The sequence below is a fragment of the Acomys minous genome, assembly GCF_964271855.1.
Source record: "Acomys minous genome assembly, chromosome: 16".
NCBI lineage: Eukaryota > Metazoa > Chordata > Mammalia > Rodentia > Muridae > Acomys > Acomys minous.
In genome coordinates this window covers 97296056-97323449 of record NC_140498.1, presented here as the reverse complement: position 1 = coordinate 97323449, position 27394 = coordinate 97296056, and the positions used below count along the sequence as shown (strand labels likewise).

At 51.0% G+C, this 27394-nt stretch overlaps 1 protein-coding gene across 5 annotated transcripts in view; it reads left to right on the top strand.

Moving 5' to 3' along the window:
- Positions 1–27394, top strand: part of TTC28 (tetratricopeptide repeat domain 28) — a 440803-nt gene that overhangs the window by 291375 nt on the left and 122034 nt on the right. The window contains exon 1 of one of the 5 annotated variants that reach the window (XM_084764315.1): positions 16813–17102. The exons of the other annotated variants lie outside the window; for them this stretch is intronic. The gene's annotated coding sequence lies outside the window, so the exon portion shown is untranslated. Of the gene's footprint in view, positions 1–16812; positions 17103–27394 lie in introns of those variants that run through there. 5 annotated transcript variants of the gene reach the window in all.

Here is a 27394-nt window from a genome sequence, read left to right as displayed (position 1 = left end):
ACGCACCTGCTGTGCTCCCTGTAATGTGCTCTGGACGCACCTGCTGTGTCATGCGGAAGGCATCTGACAGAAAGGCTCTCCAGACTCAGATGAATCTCCTCCTCAACTCAGACTCTAAGGCATTAGGTGTCTTAAGCAAATGTATTTTTTTTTTGTCAGGAAAGCTAATGCCTGCCCTTCATTATGAATAGAATTCTTTCATTGTCTTAGGCCAAAGGTCTGTTTTAAAACATGTATCTATGCATATTTTAAAATCAAATGCAAATATGCATGCATAATTTGTTCCCATTTTCTAGGTTTAATATTCATGTTAAGGGGCTGAATGGGCTTGGGCTGACTAGCTGGCCGTGTTTGTACCAGTCCCTGCTGGGTTGAACACCGACCGTCAAGTCTGAGGGATTTCTTGCACTGTAGAAGAGACTTGACAGATACCATACCATGTACGTCTGAGGACTATGAGCCTTGTAGAAAGTAGACAGGTCCAGAACATTCCTTATGGCTGAACACACAGGGCCGACCGGCTTCAGAAGTGCTAACTGTGAGGCCTGCAGTCCACACACAGTCACGTCTCTCACACGTGGGCACATTGTGAAGACTGTCTCTTCAGCCACTAAGGGTTAAGGTTACTGTGGGGATTTTGCTTTTGTTTTGTCTTTGTCCGCAGATCGAGGAGACTGATGGTCACCCTCAGATCACACAGACTTTCTTGTTACCCACAGTGACAGCCCAGGGCTCCACTTGTGACTCTGCTAACACAGGTGGCTGGCACATGCTCTGTTTTGCCCCTTACACCTGCTTGTCCAAGCTTTCAGCAAGCAGGGGACGTCTGGTTGTCATTCAGACCTGCAGTCTCTCCACAAAAGACTTGGTGGTGTTTTTCCACCCTCCGTGTCAAACTTCAGCCCCACTGACCTGCATTCAAGAGCACACATGTCAGCTGCACACACACAGCGCGTGTGCCATTGGGAGACACAGGTGGTGGTGACCATCCGTGTCAGCTGCACACACACAGCACGTGTGCCATTGGGAGACACAGGTGGTGGTGAGCGCCCGTGTCAGCTGCACACACACAGCACGTGTGCCATTGGGAGACACAGGCGGTGGTGAGCGCCCGTGTCAGCTGCACACACACAGTGCGTGTGCCGTTGGGAGACACAGGTGGTGGTGAGCGCCTGTGTCAGCTGCACACACACACAGTGCGTGTGCTGTTGGGAGACACAGGTGGTGGTGACAGTGGCTTGGAGAACAGGAGCAATAGGGCAGGACTTACACACACTGCCTTCACTTGTCCTTTTGTCAGTGACCACTGGATGCCAGCTGCTCTTCCAGATGTGAAGGAGTCAGAGTAGAGCGGGATGCAGTCCTTTCCCTCATGTACCCATCGCACATTAGGTGTAGACCCAGGCTAGCCCAGCAGAGTGGGATGGGAAGCACTGCAGAGATGCTGGACACCGGGCACTGTTCACAGAGCAGGTAGCATTTGAGCCAGGCCCTCAAAGGTCATCAGAAAGCCCAGGAAGCACAGGAAGACTGGGCACACATCTACCTGCTTTGAATCCGGATCTGGGCAGCCGACCGCAACCAGCAGCTTCCCAGGAGTCACGCCATTGCCACCTGTTTAGTGCACGCCCGGTGACTCTTACACGGCGCTCAGTCCACCGGATCAGCCTTCGTGCGTGTCAACACTAACCCAGGTCCATCTGGATGCTCGGAGTCTCTGGGTAGAGGTTCAGATGAACAGTAGGCCTCCAAGCTAACGTCATTAAGCCTTGGCTCTTCTCAGCCTCACAGACTTGCCACTTGCCATGCTGCCTGCTTCGGCAGAGCTGTGCCAACCGTGCTCTCAAGGAGGTGGCTTAGTTCCCACACTCTGCTGTTTGCACCTGTGTTAGTCAGACTGCTGTGGTGATGACAGATGCCTGGGAAAGTTTCATTAACGACGGAGGGCTGATTTTGGCCCACGGACTCACCCTCTCATGGTGGGGAGGTTGCGGCAGCTCTAAGCAGCGCCAGCCATGGCACTAGGATGCAGACGCAGTGTTCTGCCCCACCCAGCCTGCGGGACGGTGCTGCCCGCGCTGAGGGCTGGTCTTCTCTCCGTACATAACCCTCTCACACGCCAAAGGTGTGCCCTGCCACCCTGCCCCGTGCTTCTCACGCAAACCAGGCTGCCAGTTAAGGCCGACCATTGCAGTGCCTCAGCGTGGCCCCCTCTCCTGGGGGGTGCGGGACCTTCGACTTTCTCTAGCCAACAGAATATGCCAAACGTTATGCTGCAGAGATGAGTCCATGGGTAAGAATGGCAGCTCAGCTCAGAGCCAAGTACCACTAAGAAGCAGGGTGTGGCCATGCACCTGTAACCCCAGGGCTGCGAGCGGGGCCAGGAAGATCACCGGGGCTGGCTGGCCACTGCCCTCGCTCCAGTTCACCGAGAGTCCCTGTCTGGAGGGAGAGAGGCAGAGGTCAATAGAGCAAGGCACACGACATCCTCCTGGCTTCTGCACACACACAGCCAGGCATGTGTACACGCATGCATATGCCTATACAGCACACATTTCACACAGCCACACGTGTGCACGCACGCACGCATGCACGCACGCACGCATGCACTCTGTCACCAAAAGTGCCGGAACATGCCTGACTTTTGTGTGTGCGGTTCATTTGAGATGGTAGCACCTGCCCTGCTGGAATCTCGGTCGCCTGCTGGGTGCAGAGGAGCTACAGCATCCATGTCTAGGATCCCAGATGACTGCAGGGAACTTCAGGTGTTGTGTTGCCGAGGGAAGTCTCACAGGGAACAGAAGTCTTCACAGAAAGGGGAGCAGGTTCCCCCTAGGCCCAGTCTCCAAGGGGAGCCCAAGCCTTGTGAAGCCTTCTGGCATCCGAGGGGACCCAGTGAGGCTGTGCCTGGACTCCTGACTCACCAGACGGGAGTAGTGCATGTGCGTTGTTTTCAGCGGCTCTGCCTGTGGAAGTGTTGTTATGCAGCAATAGGTAACTAATACAGTGTCTCAGCGGAACACAAGAGACCACGGTGCGAGTGCCTGTTCTGCTCAGATGCCTGGCGTGTGGTAATGAAATGTGTAATTATGCTTTATTAAACATTTTTCTCGCTCCTTTTATTTTCTGAAAAGAACTGATTCATCACCTTGATTGTCCTACTTCCTGTAGCAGGTGTCCCGGATAAAGGACACCAGATGTGACCCAGCAGCTGGCACAGAAACTTTGAAATCACAAGTATTTTGTTGAGTGCAACTCTCTGTGAAGGAGAGAACAAAGGAAAATCGAGTTTCCGGGAGGGGGGGGCATCTGTAGCTTGGTAACAAGAGTTCACATCCACAACAGTGTGGCTTGATCTGTTATTGATGGGGGTGGGGCTTCCTGTTCATTGTCCATCTTCTGAGATGCTCTGACCTCCAAATAGGTGTGGGATGGGATACGCTCCATGTTAAACCAAGAAAAAAACCTAGCAATAACTCTGTAAACCGCTACTGAGCGTTGGCCCACTTGTTGCCCGGCTCCTCTGATCCTCTTCACAGCAAGTCTGTGTCAGCGGGTCGCATGGCAAGTGATCCTGGGGACAGGGCTCAAATCTACTGACGCTTAGCATCTGTGTGCTCTTTGGTCCCCTGAGCTTCCAGGGAACCTCCACAGTCAGTGTTTTCATAAGAATAAAAAGTGGCTTTCACATGCTTAGAGCGATTCCAGCACATAAGCCAGGGCGGGAGGCCTGTGAAGGTCCCCGCGTGGGCCCAGGCAGCTGCACAGGCTGTGCTAAGGCGCTCTGTCTGCCGTGGGTTGGGTTTTCTCCTGAGAATGTTCTCTCCTTACTTGCTGGGAGTCTGGGTCAGGGTCGTTTTCCTTCCCAGTTAAAGAACTAAATGACAAAAACAAAGCAAAACAAACAAAAAACAAGCCCTCACACACCAGGTAGCAGTGGGGAGGGAAAATCTCAGACACAGAAGACAGGATCAGCCGGTGAAGAAAGGGTTTTATTAGGAGCGAGGAAATGCACACACGCACACGCACACACGGCACACGTGTACACACACAGCTGGGAGCACATATCTAATAGTGTTGATTTGATGTAGAGGAAGAAGCCTGCTGACAGGAGGAGGCTAATACGATCTCTTCTCTCCATCACCGTGATTCCTCCTCGCTGACTGGAGCCCATGAGGTAGACGTGACGTTGAAGAACTGATCTCACAACTACATGGTGAGAGGTTGAACTTCATGCCTGAATTTATTATTAGGTCATTTGTAGAGTTTTTTGCTTTTCCTCAGTTTAGGCAATGAAACTTGTCCCTGGAATTGCTTGTTGGTTTTGCAGTTTTGGAGGCAGCGTGGATTGTTCTAGATTACTCACAGCAGAGTGGTTAGGGGACCACAGCATTCAGTGCGTTTCTATGGAGTAACAGCTGGCAAACGCACCACAACCCACCACAGCAAACCTGTTTCCTATACTTGGGAACCTTTACTACAGTTAACCCTTTCTATCAGCTGGTGTTCATAAAAACGACATTACTGTCGCCCACAAGGTTAGAGGACCTCAGGTCTGACCTCAGGACTGACCTTAGATCTGACCTCAGGACTGACCTTAGATCTGACCTCAGGACTGACCTTAGATCTGACCTCAGGACTGACCTCAGAACTGACCTCAGGACTGACCTCAGGACTGATGATGACTGGGGCTCCCCTGGGCCTTTGAGAAGCCACCAATGTTCCTTCCTCACTGACTGCCTCACTCTTTGGTTTTCAAATGTTCCCAGTCAGTGTTGTGGGTTCTATCAGGAAGTACCTGAGCCAGTGAGCTTACAGTTTGAGGCGCAGATACAAGGTAGGTGGCCCCATGGCTCGGTCCTTTTTCAAAGGCAGCACACCATAGTGACAGCATCTTTGAACCCCAGTCGCCAATGATCTCCCATGAGGCTTTGCACATGAAAGGTCTCTATTAGCTCCCACCATGCTACTCTGACGACCAAACCTTTACCTCTGGACCTTTGGGGAAGACACAGGCAGAGGTGGGGCAAGCACGTACCATACCCAACTGCTGGACTGCCCGTTGGCTCACCCCAAATGCCTCACAGAAAAGGGATCCACACACCCATCCAAGTACAAGCTCTTAGCTTTGAAGGCGTTTTCTCACTGTCTTTTACCTTGACTCACTGAACCCAGTCAAAGTGCAATCTGTCAGTCCTCCTTCATCCCCAAATCTCCAGGGCCTCTCTCGCCTCAGCTGGTAGTCAGTGTGTGTGTGTGTGTGTGTGTGTGTGTGTGTGTGTGTGTGTGTCGGGTGTCCAGACTTCCTGCACCCTTCCAGGGACCGTGTGTGGTGTCTCAACCCTGCTGCACCTGTTGACCGCCTCTCTGTCTTACTGTTGGTTCGTCCAGGTGCTGAGGAGGCAGCGGTGACCCAAAGGGCTGCCCGTGGACCTCAGGCGGGATGTCCCTGGTGGCTCGCCTGTGGATCTGCTGTGTGACAAGGGCTTACCCAACCCTGTGTATTGAGTGGTTGGCTGCCTCTCATCAGGAATGTCTTTCTCTGGCCTCCTCAAAGCCAGAACTCAGTGACTTCAAAGCCCTTGTAGACGGCCCATCCCTTCCGCTTATGAAGCTCCAGTGCCACTTACGGCGGAACCTGGCTCCCGGGTCTTAAATGATTTAACCGAGAAATCGCTAACCGGAATCCGTCCACTACCAGTGGCACATTAAGCAGATTTGTACGTGTGGGCTAAATCTCTCTTTATGGCCTAAGGTCTGAGCGCATGATGAACTGGGCTCTCACACTGGCTCTGGACACTTGGCTGCTGCTGGCCTAGCACAAATTCTGTAATTATCACTGAAGTTTATTAAAGTTGAAAGGTTGTTAGAAAGTGGATATACATCTTCGCTTCTTCCCCAAAATTAAATAGTGGATGATCTGGAGGTACCAGGAGGCTAGAACCTGCTTAGACTCACAGTGGATGAGTAAAGGAAATCTAAACTTCCTTTTATAGAGGAAATGCAAGGGGCTCAGACCTCGTTAATCAAGCTTTGATGCCCCTGCCCCCCAGACGTTGTGTTTGTCATCCCCCTCCAGCCTGTGACCCGGGCTGTCTCTTACCCAGCAGTTATTGCTGAGCACCTCAGCTGACCCAGTGCGTGACCAGGGTACCCTGAGATTGGGGCCTGAGGCCATCTGCCAGGGCTTTGCTTGTTGCAGATCCCAGAGTTGAGCACATGGCCCCCCCACGGCTGCCTAGGGGCCTGTGCAGCGGCTCTGCATTAGGCCTCATCTGCTCCTCGGGTATTTAAACCATCCCATGACGTCACAGCATGAAAATCAATGAGCCACTTCTGGGGGATTATTTTCATGTAAGCTTGCTTCGAACGGAAATAAATGATTCTGTGGTTTATAAAGGGGTGCGCCTGTTGGGTCCAGACCATGTGGGTTCCTTCCCTAGCACAGGAAATCCGACTTTCGCCTCAGAGTTAGCATTGGTTTCCGGAGGGTTCTTTGTGTGTGTTTATCTGTCCTATCTATGCTCTTGCTCATTTGACGTCATCGTTGACAATTGCAGTGTAATTCCTACCCAGTCGCTGGTGACTCACAGGCCTGGCATCTTTCTCTGTTAAGCTCTTCCTCCTTGTCCTCTGGACTCCACTCAGCGGAAGTGCCACTTCATTAAGACATAACAGCTTGACCCTGGAGTGTGGGCAGCTTGGCCCGACTGTCAGGTGTAAATCCTTCAGGCTTTCAGGTGTGCATCATTTTTTCTTGTTTTGTCACATATATTAATTACTGTGCTGTACCACCCTGACCTCCGGCTGTGAGCAAGGCAGGGCGTTTACAAGGGGAAAAATGTTTAAATGGAGGAGGAAACGGATAAAAGAGTCAGAGCCCCCACCCCCACCCCCTCCTCCCTTGGAAGGCTGAAGCCTCCCTGTTCTGTTTCAGCATATGAGAGGCAGGGAAATGCGAGATGCTGCGGATAATATTTCACAGGCTTTCGGAGGGGACGAGGCCGGCGGTGAGCTCCTGTGTGCCTCTGCTGGCCTCATATTTTACCTGGAACACATATTAGTTTTTGGCATTTGGTGTGAAATCCGAGAGACTAAATAAATAATAAACAGTCGTGAGAGAGGGACAGGGAAGATTCGAGTCTGTGCACGGTGCTCCCTGCTCCCGGGGGCCCTTGTCATTAGACACTTAATCTTCTCCGAATGAGCACAGATGCGCCGCTCTGTTTTCAAGTGGTCCCTGTAGCACCTAGCATTTATGAGTCCTTAATAAATTTTTATCATAATTAATATCCCAAATGGATTGGGGCTTTCCTCTGGGGATGGTGGAACCAAGGCTCAGGAATCCGGGGGAATGATAAAGTATCGCTTTATGGGTTTCTATTTCCCTGTGCCTGAGGGCACCTTGATTTACTAGCTTGTGTTGCATACCAGGAGCCCCGCTCTGCTTGGCAGGGCTCACTGCCATGCAGTGCTGAGCCAGGCCGCCATTTATTGTCTGAGGAGACGCTGAAGTAGGAAGATGATGGCCCTCAGGTGGATGAAGTTGTGTGAGTCCTGGCCATCTGGAAAATGGGGAACGTTTTACTTTTCCTTCAGGGTTCGTGTCAGCCCAGAGCCGTGGCACGTAAGGGACCAGGGACGGCTGAGGCTGCTGGCAGAGCTCTGATGCCCGCTCCCCAGTCAGACGGGGTCCCCTAGAATGAGCCCAGAGGCTGGTACCCCCAACAGCGTGTGTGTCTCTTTCGGCACTATACAGAGGGTTTGCACATGCTGTGCCGTTTCTGCTCAACAGCCTGTGCTCTGTTGTCCAGTGAGCAGGGAGGCAATGGTGGGGGAAAGGGGAGCATGGACTCTGTGAGAGAATTGACCACTGAGAGGAACCATGAAGAGCGGGTCCAGCATGGGGGAGTTCACGAAGCATTAAAACGTGGCACTGGGTATCTGTGGTTCCTTCTGCCCTGTGCCAGCGCACAGCAGCGTGGTGAGGTGCACTGAGGCACAGAGCCGGTCGGCGCTCACGAGCAAGGCAGGGCAGTATAAGCACAGCCTGTGGGCCTGAGCCTGAGTCTGAGCATGGTGCCAGCCCTTATCACTTGCCCGTGGTGCCCCTTTACTTTTTATTATTTTGCTTTATTGTTATTTTGAGGCAGGGTCATGCCCCAGAAACTAGGCTGCCCTGGAACTCACTCAGCACTCTGAGTGCTGAGATGACATGTGAGACCACAGAGGTCTCATGACATGGGAGAGCAGAGGTTAGGCACAGGGTTAAGCCTTCAAAGACTTTGGCAAATTAGAGCAGTGGTCATGGGCTTATAGAACGGCATTCAGTAGTGACCAAAGGATTAGGAGTTCAATTCTGCCATTAAAGTAAATACGGCAGAGCCTTGCTGGGTAAGAGAGCTCATAACAGTGTGCGAAGACCTGACTGGAGGCATTCATGGCTCCTTTTCATGACTGGGGACCCGAAGGCCAGTCTCAGATTCAGGTTTTGTAAACAAGAACAAACAGTTATAGCCGTAAAATAGCCGGCATCTGTTGTGCATGCCTCATCTGACTGCGGCAGCAAACAACACTCCCCAAATGTTCGCTTTGTGCCACGGCTCAAGATGCATACTGTCTTGCAAGGTAGATCTCTAGCCTCATCTTTTTTTCAAAAAAGTTCTGGAGGGTTCTGTAGCTTGCTTGGAGCTGTAAGAGAGCCGCATAACCCCAGGCTCATGGAAACCCGTGCCCGCCCTGCTCATCTTGTGCCTTCCACTCGCACATGCAAATATGCGCGTGGTGTGTATACTTTGTCACCATTCACATAGAAACTGAAAACATACAGAAACACGCCAGGCTTTACAGATCTGTAATGTACCACGATGATGCCAAATGTTCAGGGCAGTGGGAGACATCAAATTCTCACAGCAGTGACTCTGCAAAGCGAACGGGAGGCACCGTACCTGTGACCTTTATTGCCGGAGTCTCGGAGCAGCAGGTGTGGGGCAGGGCGGGGCAGGGCTGTTCCAAGGCAAATATGGGAGAACGTTAAAATACACCCCAGGTAATTGTTGTATTAGTTTTCTGAATTTGAAATGCTCAAAAAAGATAAAAAGAAAACAAAAACCAGTCCTAAAGTACTGAGAGGAAAGTGAGGTGGCACTTGCCTTGCTCGGATCCCTCTGCGCCGGGGACGGAGCTGCCCAGCCGCCGTCTTCTCCAACTTTATAAATCTAGGGAGCCAGGAGAATCCTTCCATCTCCCGTTGCTCCTGTTTCTAAGCTTCAGCCTTGCAAGTAAGACTGCAGTGACTGGTCCACTCAGACCGTATGACACTTAGAGTTCTGAGACCAGTCCAGCCTCGCTGGGGACAGAGCGCCCAGCCTCGCTGAGCTCAGCTCACATCTCTTCTCACGGTTGCCGTGGTGTTTCCTGTGATGCGGTGGTGCTGCGCATGCAGTGGGTGTTAACTCTTGTCTCACTTGGCATTTGACTCTACACAGTACCAGTGCTGTGCACGTCTGTGTCCTCAGCATCTCTCATTATGTTCCACTGCCCGGACACCAGACCTGGGACATTTCTGGTCAGGCCCACAGGTAGTGAACACGCAGCCACACCCTTCCCCCTTCCTCCCGTCTCCTGTGCGGCGTTCGCTGCTGCTTCTGCTGTGCCTGGCACCACAGAGAACCTCACGACTCTGGCCTCCCTTGCATTGAGTTTTCTCAGCTCCTGGGAAGCCCCCAGTCTTTGTTCCTGCCTCCTGCTCCACCCCTCTGCCCCCGGTCCTGAAGCAGGGGCACCAACATCTGTTCTTAGCTGTCCTCGGCCTTCCTCCGCCTCTCTCTCACCATTCGTCCGTGCCTAGCGGCAGATAACAGACCCTCCGTGAGTGTCGATTTGCAACCATTGCAGCGGTGAGTTATGGTTCAACCATAGCTGCCCTGCATGTCGCTCACTGTGTGCTCCTGGCTAACGACCACTTCCAAGTGAGAGGGCACTGTCCAACCCAGTGTGCCTGGGTTGCCAATGGTTGTTCATTCACTCGTGGGACAGATGCTGCAGAGGTGGGCAACCAGGGTGACAGAGATTTCTAAGGAAAAAACCTGCCTTTAAAGTACAATACAAGCACTGTGTGTCTGCAGAGTAATACGAGACATACCTGAGTTTGTAAGCCAGGCCTGTTTCTGAGAAGCTGGTCCCATAACCCTCGGTGGCGCAGCCTCTGCCTAGCTTATCCGAGGCCCTGGCTTGATTTCTCACACTCCTCATTTGTTACCTGAAGTGCTGGAACAGCCCTCCGGCTACGGCTGTCATCACTTGTTATAATTTATTCCTTTGAAATTGTTCCTTTTTAATTCAGAAATCCTTTGTCCTTTTCTTAAAACATAAAGCTTGTTTTATTAAAATATTAAAATATTTGAAAACAGTACATCTGTCAGTTTCACCCCTCAAAATAATGACTGTGACTATTTTAATGTATTTTATTTCTGTCATTTAAAAAAATAAAAAATTATATAAATAATATGGGCGTATTCTCATGCTAAGCATTCCACACATTACTAGTAGACAAACGCGTGCTTTGCTCTGCCGCATCTTCCCTCTAGTGACCGTCCTTAGAGGGGAACTAGCCACTTCTGCCCACTTAGTGTGTCTCCTTCCAGAGAGGATTGGAGGTGGTTGGTGGCAGTGATGCTGTCAGATGCCCCACAAGACACGGGAACCTCCCGCATCCAAGCAAGAACTCTCTGGACCAAAACATTACCTCTGTTGCGCAGCCTCCCACAGATCTTGTCACAGGGACGCTCCTGTGTGCACACATAACTTAGTTTTATGTTCTTTAAGTCTTGGCTGCCTCTTAGTGACAGCCGTTAATGACATGCATGCATGCATGCAAACACGTGCACACACATGTACATAGTCTTGCCAGGCTGTGGACTTGTCATATGCTATGTGACCAGCCCCCCCCCCCCCCCCAGTGTGGTCCTATGTGGCTCCTGATATTACCTTACTACGTGTTTCTGTGTGTTTCTCTAGTGAGTGTGTTTGCAGTTAGAATTGCTGGGTTGTCTACAGAAATGATCCAAAGTTGTGTTTTTTAAATAAAAAGATTAGGGGACCTGGGGAAATGGCCACACAGGCATGCGGACCTGGGTTTGGATCCCCAGCACCCACATAAAAGGCCAGGCGCGGCAGCTCCTGCTCACCTGGAATTGCCTGGAAGACAGAGAGGCTTGGGCTTGATGGCCAGGCTGCCTAGCTGACTGGGAGCACAGGTTCAGTGAGAGAGTGTCCCACAAAACAAGGTGGAGAGTGATGAGGAAGACACCCAGTGTTGACCTCTGACCTTCATACACACTCAGCTGGTGCAGGAGCATGTGATGAGAGCACACACGCAGACACATGTGCATACATGCACACCTACAGATTGCAGGTCCTGTGTGTGTATGCGTGTGCATGTGTGCTTGTGTGCGCATGAGGGGTCCTCACAATATGGCTGTCCAGTCAGCTGTTTGGCAGCTTCCTCATTTCCCCGTGAATGTCAAGACAGTTTCCTAATACAACCTGCCTTCCTGCTTTGGCATCATCTTGTTTGTGTAGAGCAATGGTTGTCACCTGGGAGGAGACATTTTCGGTGACGTGACTCGAGGGGCTTTGGTGGTGTAAGGGGAGGACAGCGCCCCGCAGCCAAGAGTCCCCTGCCCCAAATATCAATAGAACCAAAGCTGAAAATTACTGGATTCAATTCTCGAAAGAAAGCCAGTCCATGAAGGGCGTCTCCAGGACTCCGTTTGTTCGGAGGCTTTTCTGGCTCCCGCAGTGTGGCTGAACTCCGCTCAGAATTAATCCTTACACCTCAGTATTTGAACGATGAAATGGAATCTTATTTTTTTTATTAATTTTTCAAATTTGGGTGGTTTAAAGAATATTTTCTGTGAATTGTATGATCTTGTTCCACATGGCTGCTTTTTTTCCTCCAGGAAAATGTTTTGCCATATAGTTTTCTTTATGGTATTTTCCATGTTTTTATATAAGTAAATTGAGATTTTTATAGGCATGTCTTTTGTTGTTTTTTTTTTCCTTTGTGGTTTCTATTCCTTTCAGGCCTAGGAGGTCCCTCTCAATTCACAATTCACTTAGGTTTGCTTCTATTTTTATTTTTTCTATATAACATTCTTTTTTGTCTATCTGACATTGTTTTAAGAGCTGTGTAATTTTTAGACAAGTTTTTATTTCCATTTAATAAACACTGGTTTATTTCTTTATGGTTCTTATAGGCAATGCTTTTTAAAATACATTTTATTAATTTATTCATATTACATCTCAATTATTATCTCATCCCTTGCATCCTCCCATTCCTCCCTCCCTCCCATTTCCCCTTACTCCCCTTCCCTATGACTGTGACTGAGGGGGACCTCCTCCCCCTGTATATGCTCATAGGGTGTCAAGTCTCTTTTTGGTAGCCTGCTATCTTTCCTCTGAGTGCCACCAGGCCTCCCCATCCAATAGCCAATGCTTTTAAAGAAGACTTTGGCACTTTTTGAAACAGATCGACGTGTACTTAACCATGGTCCTGGCCCAGAGTTGGGGAGATGGCTCAACAGGTAAAGGAGCACCCAAGACTGAGGACATGAGTTTGATTCCTAGCCCCACAGGATAGGAGAGAGTAGAGTCCTGGGAGCCTCCTCCTCCTCCTCCACACGTGTCGTGGCATGCAGGTGCATAGCACGTGTACAAGCACATGTACCACGTACCAAGTAAATACAGGTTACCTTTTAAGGCATAAAATAATGTTATTTTTACAAGTATAAACAAAGCGTGAACCATGCCTGTGAGGAGGAATGTGGTGTTAGGAGGACACGCTCACAGCTTCTGGCTTATAAGGAGGCGAGACCCCCGACTCTTTCCTTGCCAGCTGTGTTTCGATCCACATCTCTCACTCTGAACAAAAATCAATTCAAAATGGACCAAAGGTCTTAATTTAAAAGCCGAAGCTGCAGAGAGATACATTTCAAGAGGCAGTGTGCAGGCACAAGCCTCCTGGATGGGGCACAGCACATCCAACAGTCCCAGTGGGGTTCCATGCACTTAGAAATGTCTGCACAGCAAAGGGACCTGTCATCAGAGTGAACAGACAGCTGGAGTGTGTGGGTGTGGATGTGTGTGGTGTGTGTGTGAGTGTGGTGTGTGTGTGCTGTGTGTATGGTATGTGTGTGTGTGTATATGTGTGTGGTGTATATATTCTGTATTTGCAATAACTAGCATTAAAAAACCACAACCTCAAATTGCCAGTCAGTAAATGACTAAAAGAGCTGAGCACTTCTCAAAAGTGCAATAAATATGTTTCCAAGTGTTCAACACTCTTGTCAGCCAGGAGAGCAAATAAGAACTGCGTTGAGATTGCAGCGCATCGCAGTCAGAATGCTGTCGAGGGTGTGGGAGAGATGAGTACACTCGCCGTCATGGATATGGGGCGGGGCCTCAGGAAATAGAAGTACCATGTCAGCCAGCTCTACTGCTGTGCCCGGCCATCTTGAAATTCTTGAACGCAAAATGGCAGCCTAGACTCTGGGTGTGGCTGGCGCTCACAGTGGGCTAGTTTTACAGTGCAGTGGGCGTTGCTATGCAGAGAGTTTTATTAAGAGTCCAGCGGTGAATACTTCTCCCACACGCTTATGCCTAGGCCCCTGCAGTGCGGCCTCGACATCCCCCAGCTGACTTAATCAGTGCTATCCCTCAAGTGCCCAACATGTGTCCACTGCCTCATTCACTCGGCTTCCTCTGATGGTGCTTGGGAGAAGTTTGAGGACCGCTCCTCACCCTGTGGAAGGGAGGGAAGGCGTTGGAGGAGGCGTACGAGGGGCATCGTAGGCGATCTGGGCATTCTGTGAGCGGGACTTTGGGACAGGAGAGACGGTCCCGTGAGTACATACTGCCCGCAGGACACTCAGGTTCCCATCCCAGCACCACACGGTGGCTTATAACTGTCCATGGCTCTAGGGTATCTGATGCCCTCTGCGGGCCTCTGCGGGCCCCAGGCACACATGGTACACACGCATACATGCGGGAGACTCACAAATGCACATAAAGAAATAAACATGAAGAAATAAACCGTGAAGACTATCCTTTCAGAGAACGCACGACGCTGTGCTCCTCGTACAAGAGGCTGCAGGTTCCCACCTTCACACTTGCCAGCTGTCCTCCCGGCAGACCAGGGTCTGTGCAGCACCTGTCCCTCCCAGCCTTTGATCTGGGTCCCATTTAGACACAGGTTTGTTCGACTCTCCCAGGGCTCACTTCCCACTCCTGTCTCTCGGCCCTTCTGCCCACGTCACTGCTGCCAGTTGAACCACCGTCGTCTTCACACTTGAGAACCAAGCCTGTGTACTCCCCTCCTGTTTCCCCCTCCATTGCCTCCCTTGCTCCCCCTCTTCTGAACTGTAAAGTGAGGTGAGACGCACCCCGTGATCAGGACGGCACAGTATAGACTTAGCACAGGGGGTGTGCTCCTGTCTTAGGAGCTGGAATGGAGCAGGGGTGCGTCCACCCGCCTGCATGGAGGCTGTCAATCACCTCCCTCCCCACCTCACCTCGCCCTGCTCCTCCTCTGTCTGTGGTCCAGCCATGGCCTCCGTCTTTTCTACCACCGACGCAGAGCAAGGTTCTCTGCTCCCTTAAACGGTGTTTCAGAATGAGGCCTCTATAAAGCTGGTCTCTCGCGGTGCCTGTTTCATACTGTGGTACAGTGAGTGGAACCTTCTGGAAACGGGCCCCGCCGTTGTAGGAGTTGACCAAGTTCTTCCTTGTGGAGGTGAATTTAAGCACCCTTGAATTCATAGCCTGCTGCGGTGGTTGGAAGCCGTCTGTGGATGTCCGCCTGTTGAGTTACTTACAGATATGGCTGTAGTTGCAGACAGGGGCAGCTTCCTGGGAGCACCAGGTGTGCAGTCCAGGACACATCGCACACACACAGATAACAAAAGCCACTCTAGTGATGTGCATCTCAGTTGATGCCCGTGGGCAGGCCGACTGGCCCGCAGACTTCTAGACATCACGTTTCTATCCAGGCAGAGGGAATAAGAGTTTTAAGTTGCTCAGAAAACGCGCAGTAGGACTTGCAGGTGTTGCATTTTTCTCCATCTTAATAAAATTCCAAGTCTGTGTCCAGTTTGTGACCATTTATGAGTCATTTTTATAAGATACTGAAAATGAGGAACACCTGCGCTAAGGGGCTCCAAACACCTCCCTGTGAGCAGCGTGCTCGGCTGTCTGGCCTCTACCCGTCCTCCCTGTGAGCGGCGTGCTCGCCTGTCTGGCCTCTACTCGTCCTGTGTGTGAAGTTGGCTCTCAGGTCTTGACTCACATCCTGCCTTGTTTTTTGTTTTTGTTTTGTTTTGCTTAGTTTAGTTATTTCACTTTGGGCCAGTTAATTAATGCCTTTTTTTTTTCAGTGGGGGTAGACATTTCTCCCTTGTGGGAGTCCCTGAGATCTGAGACAATGAAAGTGGCCTCGTCAGTAAGAAGGCTCCTTGTCCTTGGTTCTGTGGAAGCACTTCCTCCTTTCCTGCTGCAAATGGAAAGTTCTTGTAGTTCACGACAAGTCTGATCTGTGGAGCACAGTCTCCACAGCCCTTGGCGCGTGCGCGCTACACAGCTGTACCCCAGACCCAGGGACTGGTGCTCTCACAGTCTCAGGCTCTGCTGCTTGCTGCCGTTATTAAGAAAAGGAGTCGTGTCCATCAGTACACTAACCCTAACAATGCTGCAGTGCTAACACTAGTCTCTGATCATCCGTGCCCCTGCGCACAAATCAAAGAACAAAGGGAGAAGATTGGAAGATTGAGCAGGAGTGTGGCCGACTGGGCGAGGGCAGCAGGCGGGGGAGCAAGGAAGGGAATGAGAAACCGCGAGTCTTGCACACACAGAGCAGCTGTTTCTAGCCACAGAGAACACAAACATGGGCTGAGTTTTGCTTGAGAACCAGAGCTGGAGGATGCTGGTGCTGCAGGACCCGCCGTGCACACTTACTGTGGAGGATGCTGGTGCTGCAGGACCCCCCTGCACACTTACTGTGGAGGATGCTGGTGCTGCAGGACCCGCCGTGCACACTTACCATGCAGGATGCTGGTGCTGCAGGACCCCCCTGCACACTTACTGTGGAGGATGCTGGTGCTGCAGGACCCGCCGTGCACACTTACTGTGGAAGGTGCTGTTGCTGCAGGACCTGCCCTGCATACTTACCATGGAGGATGCAGACCAAAGGCCATGGCTTTTGGTGTGGCAGCCTTCCTGCCAGACTCTGAGTGTCCCACTGTGTCTCATGGGAGGTTCCTGTGGCATATCTCATTTCTTACTATGTTAAGTAAAAACTACTAGTCATTTTTAGACCAGCCAGGGCTACAGAGTGAGACCCTTCCTCAGAGAGGAGAGGGAAGAAAGCTAGATGCTTCTTTTCTTATAGTAGAACATATTTCTTCTGAAATTAAGCACTCAAAAATAAGTATACTATCAACAAACAAGTTTTAAAATAACATGACAAATAATTTGATTAAACTTGTAATTAGAAAATTTATCTAACAATATAACCTGTTTAATGTCATTGTACATACTTTATGGTAAGCTAAAATAAAACAAGTTTAGAGTCTAAATTAAAATATTAATTTTAATTTATTGAGCTTGTTTGTGTTTAACTTTCAGACTTTTGTACAGTATCATATTTCTTTGGAGATTTTAAAAAATGAGTACTTATGTGCCTGCATGCCAAATAACTCATGTGCCAAAGAAGTGCTGACAGACGTCCCACCAAGGAGATGACAGTTTTCAGGGTTTTTTTCAGTGGGCATCATGAAAGAAGGAAGGCAACACTGATGGGTACACTTGCCCTTTGCGACACTGAGATAGTGAGCTTACTCGGCTCCCTTGGTGCTGACCACGTCAACAACTGTTCAGGGTGACTGAGTACGCCCTGTGCCAGGCACACTCCCAAGCTCCTCAAACGTGTGGTCATCGTTGTCCTGTGAAGTGGGCCAGACAGGGTGAGCTTCCCAGGGACCGCGTCCTGCAGGGGCAAGGCTGAACCCGGGAAGTACACCAGATGGCCGAGCTAGCAGGATTAGCAGGTGTGTAAATAAGTGTAATTAAAATTGTCAGAGTTTAACTTTGCATTTGTCACTGAATAGCACTGAGTATTTTAGAGAATGAACAATGTGTTTAAAATTAATACTGTAACCTCATTTGTTAGCATTGTCGCATGATTTTTTTAAATATTTAAATTTGCTGGGTGGTGGTGGCACACATCTTTAATCCCAGCACACAGGAGGCAGAGACGGGTGGATCTCTGTGAGTTTGAGCCCAGCTTGGTCTACAGAGTGAGTTCCAGGACAGCCAGGGCTACACAGAGAAACCCTGTCTTGAAAAACCAAAAATTAAAAAAGTTATTTAAATTTATTATTAAGAATAAAATGGTCATAAATTAACTCAAGGTGGACTTAGCATATAAATAATTACCACTAAAATAAAAAATATTAATTAAAAACTAGTGCATTTCTAATTTTTTTCCAAGATATATATTATTTTATTAATTTGTTCTTGTTACATTTCAGTGGTTATCCCATCCCTTGTCTCCTCCCATTCTTCCCTCCCTCCCATTTTCCCCTTATTCCCCTCCCCTATGACTGTTCCTGAGGGGGATTTCCTCCCCCTGTATATGCTCATAGGGTATCAAGTCTCTTCTTGGTAACCTGCTGTCCTTCCTCTGAGTGCCACCAGGTCTCCCCCTCCAGGGAAAATGGTCAAATATGAGGCACCAGAGTATGTGAGAAAGTCATATCCCACGCTCCACTCTACTGTGGAGAATGTTCTGTCCATTGTCTAGATCTGGGTAATTTTAAGGGGCTGCTCTTGGATGCTAAACACGTGGGGGCTGCTGGAAGCCGGGGCAGGCAAATGATGAGAAAGCGAGGGTGCTGAGCTCGTGGCTGGCTCCTGGAGTGTGTATGGATTTCCTTCATGTGCCAGCCACAGCAGTCAGTGAAGGCCATGGTGACTTGCTGCAGTGGCTGAGCGGGGGCACCTGCTGGGCCTGGAGACCTGACCCTGGTCCTACCTTCCCTAGTCACTAAGAGACCCTCACCCAGGACAGCTGACCTCTACCTACATCTAAGGACACTGAGAGATTTTCTTGGCACATGCTTTTTTTCTTTTCTTTTTTTAATGCTAATTTATTATAATTTATTCAGATTACACCCTGAATGTTATTCCCTCACTTGCATCGTGTTCTATAAAGTCCCATGGAGCCCTGGGTACCTGTTGGGGCTACTACAGGACAAAGTGCCCCCTGCCCCAAGTTCATCTGAGCAGGAGTACTTTTGTTTATTTTGAGATGGGGCCTTGGTTGATCTTGAACTCCTGACTCAAGCAATCCTATCTCAGCCTCCCAAGTAGTTGGGACCACGGAGGTACACTACAGTGGCTATGCCGTCAGTCCGTCAGATCCCACGGAGGCACACTACAGTGGCTATGCTGTCAGTCCGTCAGATCCCACGGAGGCACACTACAGTGGCTATGCTGTCAGTCCGTCAGATCCCACGGAGGTACACTACAGTGGCTATGCCGTCAGTCCGTCAGATCCCACGGAGGTACACTACAGTGGCTATGCCGTCAGTCCGTCAGATCCCACGGAGGTACACTACAGTGGCTATGCCGTCAGTCCGTCAGATCCCACGGAGGTACACTACAGTGGCTATGCCGTCAGTCCGTCAGATCCCACGGAGGTACACTACAGTGGCTATGCCGTCAGTCCGTCAGATCCCATGGAGGCACACTACAGTGGCTATGCCGTCAGTCCGTCAGATCCCACGGAGGTACACTACAGTGGCTATGCCGTCAGTCCGTCAGATCCCACGGAGGCACACTACAGTGGCTATGCCGTCAGTCCGTCAGATCCCACGGAGGTACACTACAGTGGCTATGCCGTCAGTCCGTCAGATCCCACGGAGGTACACTACAGTGGCTATGCCGTCAGTCCGTCAGATCCCACGGAGGCACACTACAGTGGCTATGCCGTCAGTCCGTCAGATCCCACGGAGGCACACTACAGTGGCTATGCCGTCAGTCCGTCAGATCCCACGGAGGCACACTACAGTGGCTATGCCGGCACTCTGTCAGTTATTTAAGCCAGTATGGTTAGGGGGTTAGGTGACTCATGAAACTAGTAGCCTGGGTGGTGGATAACGTCTCTTCCAGCTCTAAAGCAACCTGGGCTTGAAATCGCTGTGCCCCGTGGGGGACCACGGTGGATGTTCTAGAGTGAGTGAGGACCCGGGCAGGAGCTCTGAGCTCCTGAGCACCAGGAAGGAAGCTGCCATGTCAGTCGCAGGGTCTCAGCAACTGTTAGAACCTGGCCTTTCTAGTGGGGGTGGGGGTGGGGGTGAAGGGATGTAGGTAACATTCCTTCACGGATGGAAACAGAAATTCTCAGTTGTTTAATTCCAAAACGTCTCTCGGGGTCCTCGAGGGTCCCTTTCCACCCAATTTAAAGTCCTGCTATCCCCTGGCATCTGTGTACAAGCTGTCCCTGTCTGGGACACTTCTGTGCATGTGCGTTTTCCGGCTGGCTTCCTCCACATTCCTCCCCATAGCCTGCCCTAAAAAAGCCAGGTTTTATTACTCAGTGTAAATACTGCCTTCTGAGGGGATCTGTTACATCCCAACCCCTGCAGGACAGTGTTTTATAGCCACTGAAATGCAGGGTGTCTGGCCATGATGGCGTGGGACTGAAACAACATCATGCTAGAGTGAGCCCTGTCATGGGAAGCTCCTCCAGGACGAGGTGTCTCTCCCTTCCCCTCCCCCTCCCCCACCCCACCGCCACACCCCCTGCACACCCCAGCACCACCCCCTGCACACACACACACCCCACACACCCTGCACCACCCCCAGTCTAACTCTGCTCCCTCACTGCTTCAGCTCCACGTGCTGGCTTTGGTGGTGGCTGTGGTGAAAAGCTACCAGGAAGACTTGTGAGGTCCTCCTAGGCTGTAGCCTCCCTTGACACAGAGGCAGAGGTGCCCTGGGGAGCGTAGAGGAAACACTAGGAGTTAGTTCCTCTCTGCCATTCAGAAGTTGTAGGCACGCAGCACAAACGATGTTATGTTGTGTCAAGTTTACACAGGGCATCAACTTTTCTAAAGATGAAATCATTATAAATTCTGGCAGTTTTCTGGTGTAATTAAAATGTCTACCAGGAAACCCCTGGGAAGCCAGATGCGGTTTTACTGTTTCTAGAGCCGACAGTGGCAGTGCTTCTTGCCAGCTTTCGAATCTTATGACCTATAAATTGCTCTTAATAGCTAATCTGTCATCCAGGCTTCTCACACCAGAAAGCTTGTTTCCTTATTAATCTGTTCATTTGCATCTGCAAAGGACATTTACAAATCCTTCGTTTGAAAACATTGCAGTATAATGCCGGCCATTATAAATAATTCATCACCTGTGATAGAAGCTCTTACGCCTCGGCAATAGATCTTTGTGACATTATATTATTCTTCCAACCCTAATATAATTTGGATAAAAATAATTTTTATGAAAGTCCTCTGGCTGCCGGGTTACCATGGAGAAGCTGTAACTATTACTAATGACTCGGTTAGCTCAGCGTATAGACTCACACCGACCACTGTACCTGGCTAGAAGGGCATTCAGATCCGCATACTGTTTGTACAATCACTGGGTGAGATCCCTCCAAGCTGGGGTTCAGAGTTTGGGACAGTCTGCTTGCATTGAGTTACGCCTGGCACCAGCCATGGGACATAGGCAGTGTGGAAGTGACTGGTGATCCTCGCCTGCCTCCGTTTGTGTGTTAGTTACGGCTTAGCCTCCCCCCTGCACGGCCGTTTGTTCAGACTTACCTGAGACCCCATCTAGGAAGCGTTTCTCTATCAGACCCTTAGAGTTTAACTGCCTCTGTCTGTGTCTCATTGATGCATGTGTAGAAACAGGAACAGGATGTGAAAGGGAGTTTCAGGCTTAATGAAGGGCGTAGGGCCAGCTCACTGGCTGGAGCCAGGGCAGGGAGTACATGGTCTATAGTCTAGCTGCTTATTAAAAGGGAAGCTTGTGGTCTGGCCAGTGGCTTCCCAGTGGCACCGAGAGGTGAGTGCGGTGTCACTAGCTTGACTCTTTTCTGTTTGCTTGTTTGTTTGGGTTGGTTGGTTATTCTGTTTGTTTGGTTTTTTTGAGACAGGGTTTCTCTGTGTAGCCCTGGCTGTCCTGGAACTTGCTCTGTAGACCAGGCTGGCCTTGAACTCACAGAGATCCGTCTGCTTCTGCCTCTCAGATACTTTCTTTAGAACAAAGCCACAGCATCTGTCTGGCAGAGGCACTTAGCTCTGGACGTGTTTTCTTGTTTGGCCATGGAGTTGTCATTGGGTGGTATCATGGCACTGACAGAGTGCGGAGATGTCTGTGCTCTTGTCCAAGTGTCCTGTGTGAGCACTGAGGGGCTACCCCAGGAACGCCCAGCCACCGTCAGCTCTTCACAGGAAGAGTTAACAGCGTGGGTGCTGACGCAGGTGGCTTCTCAAGCCTTACTATGGTCATAAGTAAGATGTGCACGTCACTTAAGACACAGCCCCAGAGAAGGTGACCCCCAAGCTTGTGTCGGGGAGACCCATGACTTGGGGAAGCCAGGCTGACTGACCTTTGCATCTAAACTCATTCAAGGTCGTAAAGATTAGCTCAGGCTGATTTGGGTGCCCAGTTCTTCTCAGAGGTGGTTTTCCTATAAAGAGGACCGAAGTCTCGTTGCAGAAGCTGGTGTGACTGGCTGGCGCACAACCCAGCCACCAGACAGTTAGCGTCCATAGCTGACTCTCATGAGGAGGCCTCCTGCTGAGTGAGGTTACTAATCTGTGCTCAGTGGAGCAGTAGCCAGGCTTGGCGGGTTATGCAGAAACAAGCAATCCCACTATCTCAGTGGCTTAAAGCAGGGCTTCCTTGTGCCCACTCTGTGTTCGCTATAGATCAGCCAGGGGTCTTGTATACACACTGGCACGCTTCTTACTTAGGATCAGTTTGGATGGACCCGCCTATAGCAAATAGGAGAAAGGATGTGGCGATATGTGCCCTGTTCTTACCTGCCTGCTGTTCCCCAGGAGACAGCACGTTCAGCGGCTGAGGCAGTGTGCACAGCAGCCTGCTTCCCTCAGACAGGGAAGGGGGGAAGCCCTAAAGACTGCCCCGTCAGGACCGAGCCGTACCGAGCCACAGCAGATGCTATTGTAGTTAGCATTATTCTCATTATCTTTATGGCTCTCCCTCCTGTGTAAGGCAGGACAGACGCCCCCGCTGCCCCTGCTAGGCCTTCAACGTAGCACTTGAATGTAGCCACAGAGCCTGACCTGTGAGCGCCAGGGCAGGAGTGGCTGTGTGTGGCCCTGCCCTGAGGCGCCATTAGTTAGTACTTTTAGGGATGCTGCACACCGCTGTGCACACGGCTTTGTGTCACATGCCAGGTTAGACACAGTGATCAGACTCACAGACCCACCTACCCAGCTGCCCCAGGCTCAGCACACACTGAGCCTGCTTCCTGCCTCTCTTTGGGATGTTTCTGTTTCCTGGAATTACCCACCCACCCCTGAGTGGAGAGCTCTTATTTGTTTGTTTGTTTGTTTGTTGTCTGTTTTAAATTAATGACCTTCTTTCAGAGCAGAAAACCGAGGAAATAAGAGTTTTCACAGTCACCTCCCATCTGCTTGCCCCTTCACTGCCATCCTCTGTGTGGTATGTGCCTCACAAATGTTGAGCCAGCGTTGATATATTGTTAGCTAAAGTTGACATTTACAGTAGGGCTCACTCCGTGTTGTAAACGTAAATGTCACGTATCTGCTACTGTATCATGCAGAACGGTTTCGATGCCCTAAAAATCCCTGTGCGCCACCTGATCTGCCACCACCGCTCTGTCTCCTGGGTCCCCTGGAACTTCTCCTCGGCCGCTTGCCTGGTCCTGAAGGAACATGGAAAGGAGACATTTCAGGCTGGCCTCTTTCACCAACGCGTGCATCTCCGGTTTCATCTGTGTCCTTCCATGGCTTGATAGACAAACTGTTTACCCTCATAAATGCCACAGTTTAACCACTAACTGTTTGGAAGTCCTTGGCTGCCTTGTCTCGGTTTGGAGGTGAGGGCTTGCTGTGTAGCCCAGGCTGAACCCAAGGGCTTTAACTCCGCTGTGCCAGCCACCCAAGTGCGAACCATGGGGCTGTGATTTGGGAGGCTGCAGACCCTGAGAACATGGAGCCTGACTGGAAGAAGGAGGTCGAGGGGGCGGGCCTGACCGCACTTCCTGTTTGCCCCCTGCTTCTTGACCTGGGAATCAGGGTGCAGTGCTGCCCTCTGTGTACGGAGGTGACCATGTTGTCCTCTGTGTGTGGAGGTGACCGTGCTGCCCTCTGTGTGCGGAGGTGACGGCGCTATCCTCTGTGTGCAGAGGTGATGGTGCTGCCCTCTGTGTGCGGAGGTGACAGTGCTGTCCTCTGTGTGTGGAGGTGACCGTGCTGCTCCCTGTGTGCGGAGGTGACAGTGCTGTCCTCTGTATGCAGAGGTGACGGCGCTATCCTCTGTGTGCAGAGGTGATGGTGCTGCCCTCTGTGTGCGGAGGTGATGGTGCTGCCCTCTGTGTGCGGAGGTGACAGTGCTGTCCTCTGTGTGCAGAGGTGATGGTGCTGCCCTCTGTGTGCGGAAGTGACCGTGCTGCCTGCCACCCTTGGTCCAGCTGCCTCTGTGGTGTTGGTACTTGTGATGACAGGATTTTGGGATATGTTTCCTGGCCATCTTTTTACCACATTTCTGAAATTACTAAAGCTAAGTATGTTGGAGTAAAAAGAAACTAAGATCTACAAGTTTAAGCACCTTCTCTATGCCAAGCCCTGACCTGGGCTGTCCGAGCTCTACAAAGTGTGGTTTCCGCCTCCCTGTCCTGGGGAGGAGAGGAGGACTCATCGGTGTTGTGTAGTGCATGTGATAGCCTGCCCGTTGTCTGTGTTCCTCTGCTGGGATTCGGGTGTCTCACTTAGCACCCAGTGTTTACGAGCATCGAGCTGGCAGGGAATACATCATACATGTGGATTTGGGTAGCAGAGGGGAAAATCAATAGCTCTGCTACTAGCTGCAAATACAATCCCCATTTCCCCAAGTACATGCAATTAATCAGTTGGCAGTCTCACCAAATATTCCTTAGGTAACAGTGCAAACTAGAGCCACGTGTTCAATGGGAGGAAAACGTGTGCATCGCCAGAGCAGTGGCCAACGGTTGCGTCATTGGGCTGGTTCTAGTCTGGGTAGTTTATTTTATTTCTCAGACCCGAAGCCCTTGAAAGTGGGTTGAAGCGTGAAGAAGTTTCCGTCTCTAGCTCAGGGCTCACGAAGCCTGTCGGGGCGACAGGCGGCTGGCCCCCGTGCCTGAGCCTGCAGCTGGGAGCTGTGCTTTGGCAATAACGGGACTCATTTCTGTCTTGTAGGAAGAGAAATCCATTGTATTCTTTGGGCCCAGATATTTGCCAGAAATGCTTTCTGTGTGCGTTTTCATATTCAGATGCAGATGTTCCCAGATGTGTCCTCTGCGGGTAGCAGCTGCTGCTCTCCTGGCACAGGAACCTAAGAGAGAGCAAGGCACAAAGGCAGCACGGCCTCGGCGCAAACAAAGCACTTGCGTGCAGTGAGCCTGGGATTCCCAGTCGACGGGCCTTCATCCCCGCCTTAACAACCTGAAAGTGTTTCAGATCTACCCCTATTCTTCAGGAACAAAGACAAGTGATTAATTTCAAACACACTTGGCTGATAAATGCCATCACATGTTATTTGCCCAGGGACTGTAAAACACTAGATTTTATTTCCTGAGAAGCTGACAGGAATAGAGATGTTCACTCACAATTACTGATGTTTTCAAGGGCTGCTTCTAGCAGCTGCCTGGTCCTGGGGTCATCAGTACCCACACATCTTGGTTGTGAGTTTGCAGAGCACTGAACCTTTGCTATGATATGGTCAGGCATTGTTCTGGGCTGTTCCAGGCTGTCCCAGGCTGTCCCAGGCTGTCCCAGGCCATCTCGGCTGTCCCAGGCTATCCCAGGCTGTCCCAGCTGTCCCAGGCTATCCCAGCCTGTTCTGGCTGTCCCAGGCTGTCCTGGATGTCCCAGGATGTCCCAGGCCATCCTAGGTTGTCCTGGCTGTCCCAGGCTGTCCCAGGTTATCCCAGGCTGTCCCGGATGTCCCAGGATGTCCCAGGCCATCCCAGGCTGTCCTGGCTGTCCCAGGCTGTCCCAGGTTATCCCAGGCTGTCCCAGGCTATCCCAGTCTGTCCAGGCTGTCCCAGACTGTCCCAGGCCAGCCCTCCTCGTGTGTGCAGTGTTGTTAACACCATCTCACAAATACAGAAGACAGAATGAGGAGGTGAAATGACGCTGATGCTCAATGCTGTTTCATTCCTGTTCTGTGCTGAGCCTAGCCCTAGCCCTAGAAGCTATGGTATGTGCTCTGCGCGTCACATGGTCCTTGCCAGGGATGTGAGCTGGGAGGACACTGCCTTGAGGAGCCCTGCCTGACAGCTCTGCACTGAGGGGAAGCGGGGGGGGGGGGCAGGAAAGGGCTTCATTCTCCTTCTCCACACACCCTGGGAAGGCGGTGCCTGGTGGAGGGCTGCACTGGGTAGCTCCCATGCCTTCCTGGTGTTTAGAGAAATGAAGAGCCAGAAGCACAGATCTCTGAGTTGCCATAAACCAGAAGTTTCCAAGCACAGTGACACCTGGGCTATTGTGCCTCCCTGAGCCTTATAAATCTGTCTGCTCCTGTGTTCGAGGCTCATCGCCTCCAACTAGATATACTCTGTGAAGCTGGCGAGTGAATTACTTATGGATTACACATTTGACAGGGGCTGGGGCTACATTGAAAACACTCGGCTCCCGGCCTCTTGCTGTGGAAGGTAGAACTGTCTGTCTGGAGACCAAGGCTCAGAGCTATTCAGTTACTACGAGTCCCAGAGGCAGGGTACCCAGTGAGCTCAGGTGTCTGGTCCTTAGCTGCCTGGCTTCCCAGAGGAGCCCCTGTGCATCCTACCACAAGGACAGCAAGCTGCAGCAGGTGGGAGTCTGAACTGTGACCTCCCTAGTGAGGCTTAGATGGGGGCAAAGCCTTATAGAGGAAGGGGATGGAAAAGAGACCACACAGAGAGGGAAGAGGCTGAGGCCAGGACCCGCAGCAAATGGAGAAAATGCTGTGAGGGTGCGTGCTGGGAGGTTCGAGCCGTAGAAAGCCATGCATCAGTAGGATGACATGGCACCCCACCCTCTGTCCCCTGGAGGCTCATACTGGGGACCTGAGGCCAACAATGTCATAGTGGCATGTTGTTGCCTAGGCCAAGGTCCAACTGGTACAGCGTCATAGCGCACCTGGAACTGTATCTGCTCTCACTACTTGGACAAAGCAAAAAAGCAAATTTGTATTTATTTCCTGTCTGAGTTCTAATTCTTTTCATTGGAACACATGTGTGCTGATAAAGGCAAGTTAATATTGTCCACTTTGCAGACACACCACTCAAAAGCACTGTAATAATGGCCTCAGCCCCCCCCCCTTTTTTTTTTTATCAAGAACTGCTAGCTACTTCATAAAAACAAAGAAAACAAGGAAACACATCCCTCATACCTATGAAATAATAAAAGCCTTCAGAAGGGCAGAGGCAGAGCGGGGCTGGGAAGGAGGCCCTCCTCCACAGGGACAGCGCCACCTCCTTGTTACTGTCTGAACATGCTCGTGTCACAGAGGTGGGAGCAGCGTGAAGGGGTCCACGCGCCACATGGCTGTGGATATGTGATGAAGCGGGAGCCAGGCCTCCCAAGTTTCAGAATAAAAGGAAGGGCAGGGGAGCCCAGCCAAACTTCCGTTTTATATCTCTGCACAAAAGACTTAGAAACCAGCCTCTAGGGTCTAAGGCTGAACACACTGGGTAGCAGGCTGGAAAGCGTACAGCGTCTTCTTTGATGCTTTGCTTTCGGTCTGCTTTGTACCTGTGTGGTGTGCTGTACTGGCGTAGAATCTTTCTCACTAAACCTCTAATCTTTTTCCTGGGCTGGGGACTGAACTGAGGGCCTCGCGCACATTAGGCAAGTGCTCCGCTGCTGAGCTACACAGCCAGTCCCACCAAGACCTTGACGATTTGCTGTAGATGACTGGTGTGCAGTGTGTGGGGTCCTGGCAGGCAGCCCCTCTCTGTCCTCAGAGGCTGCTTCTCAGAGTCCCCAGAAGGTAAAAGAAAGCCGAGCTCCACATGAGCAGGAGCTTGGCTAGCCAAGTGGGGCCTGCCTGGTTCTGAGGTGCTGGCTGGACCCCCCACAGCTCCCCTTTGATTTTGATCCAGACCTAAGAA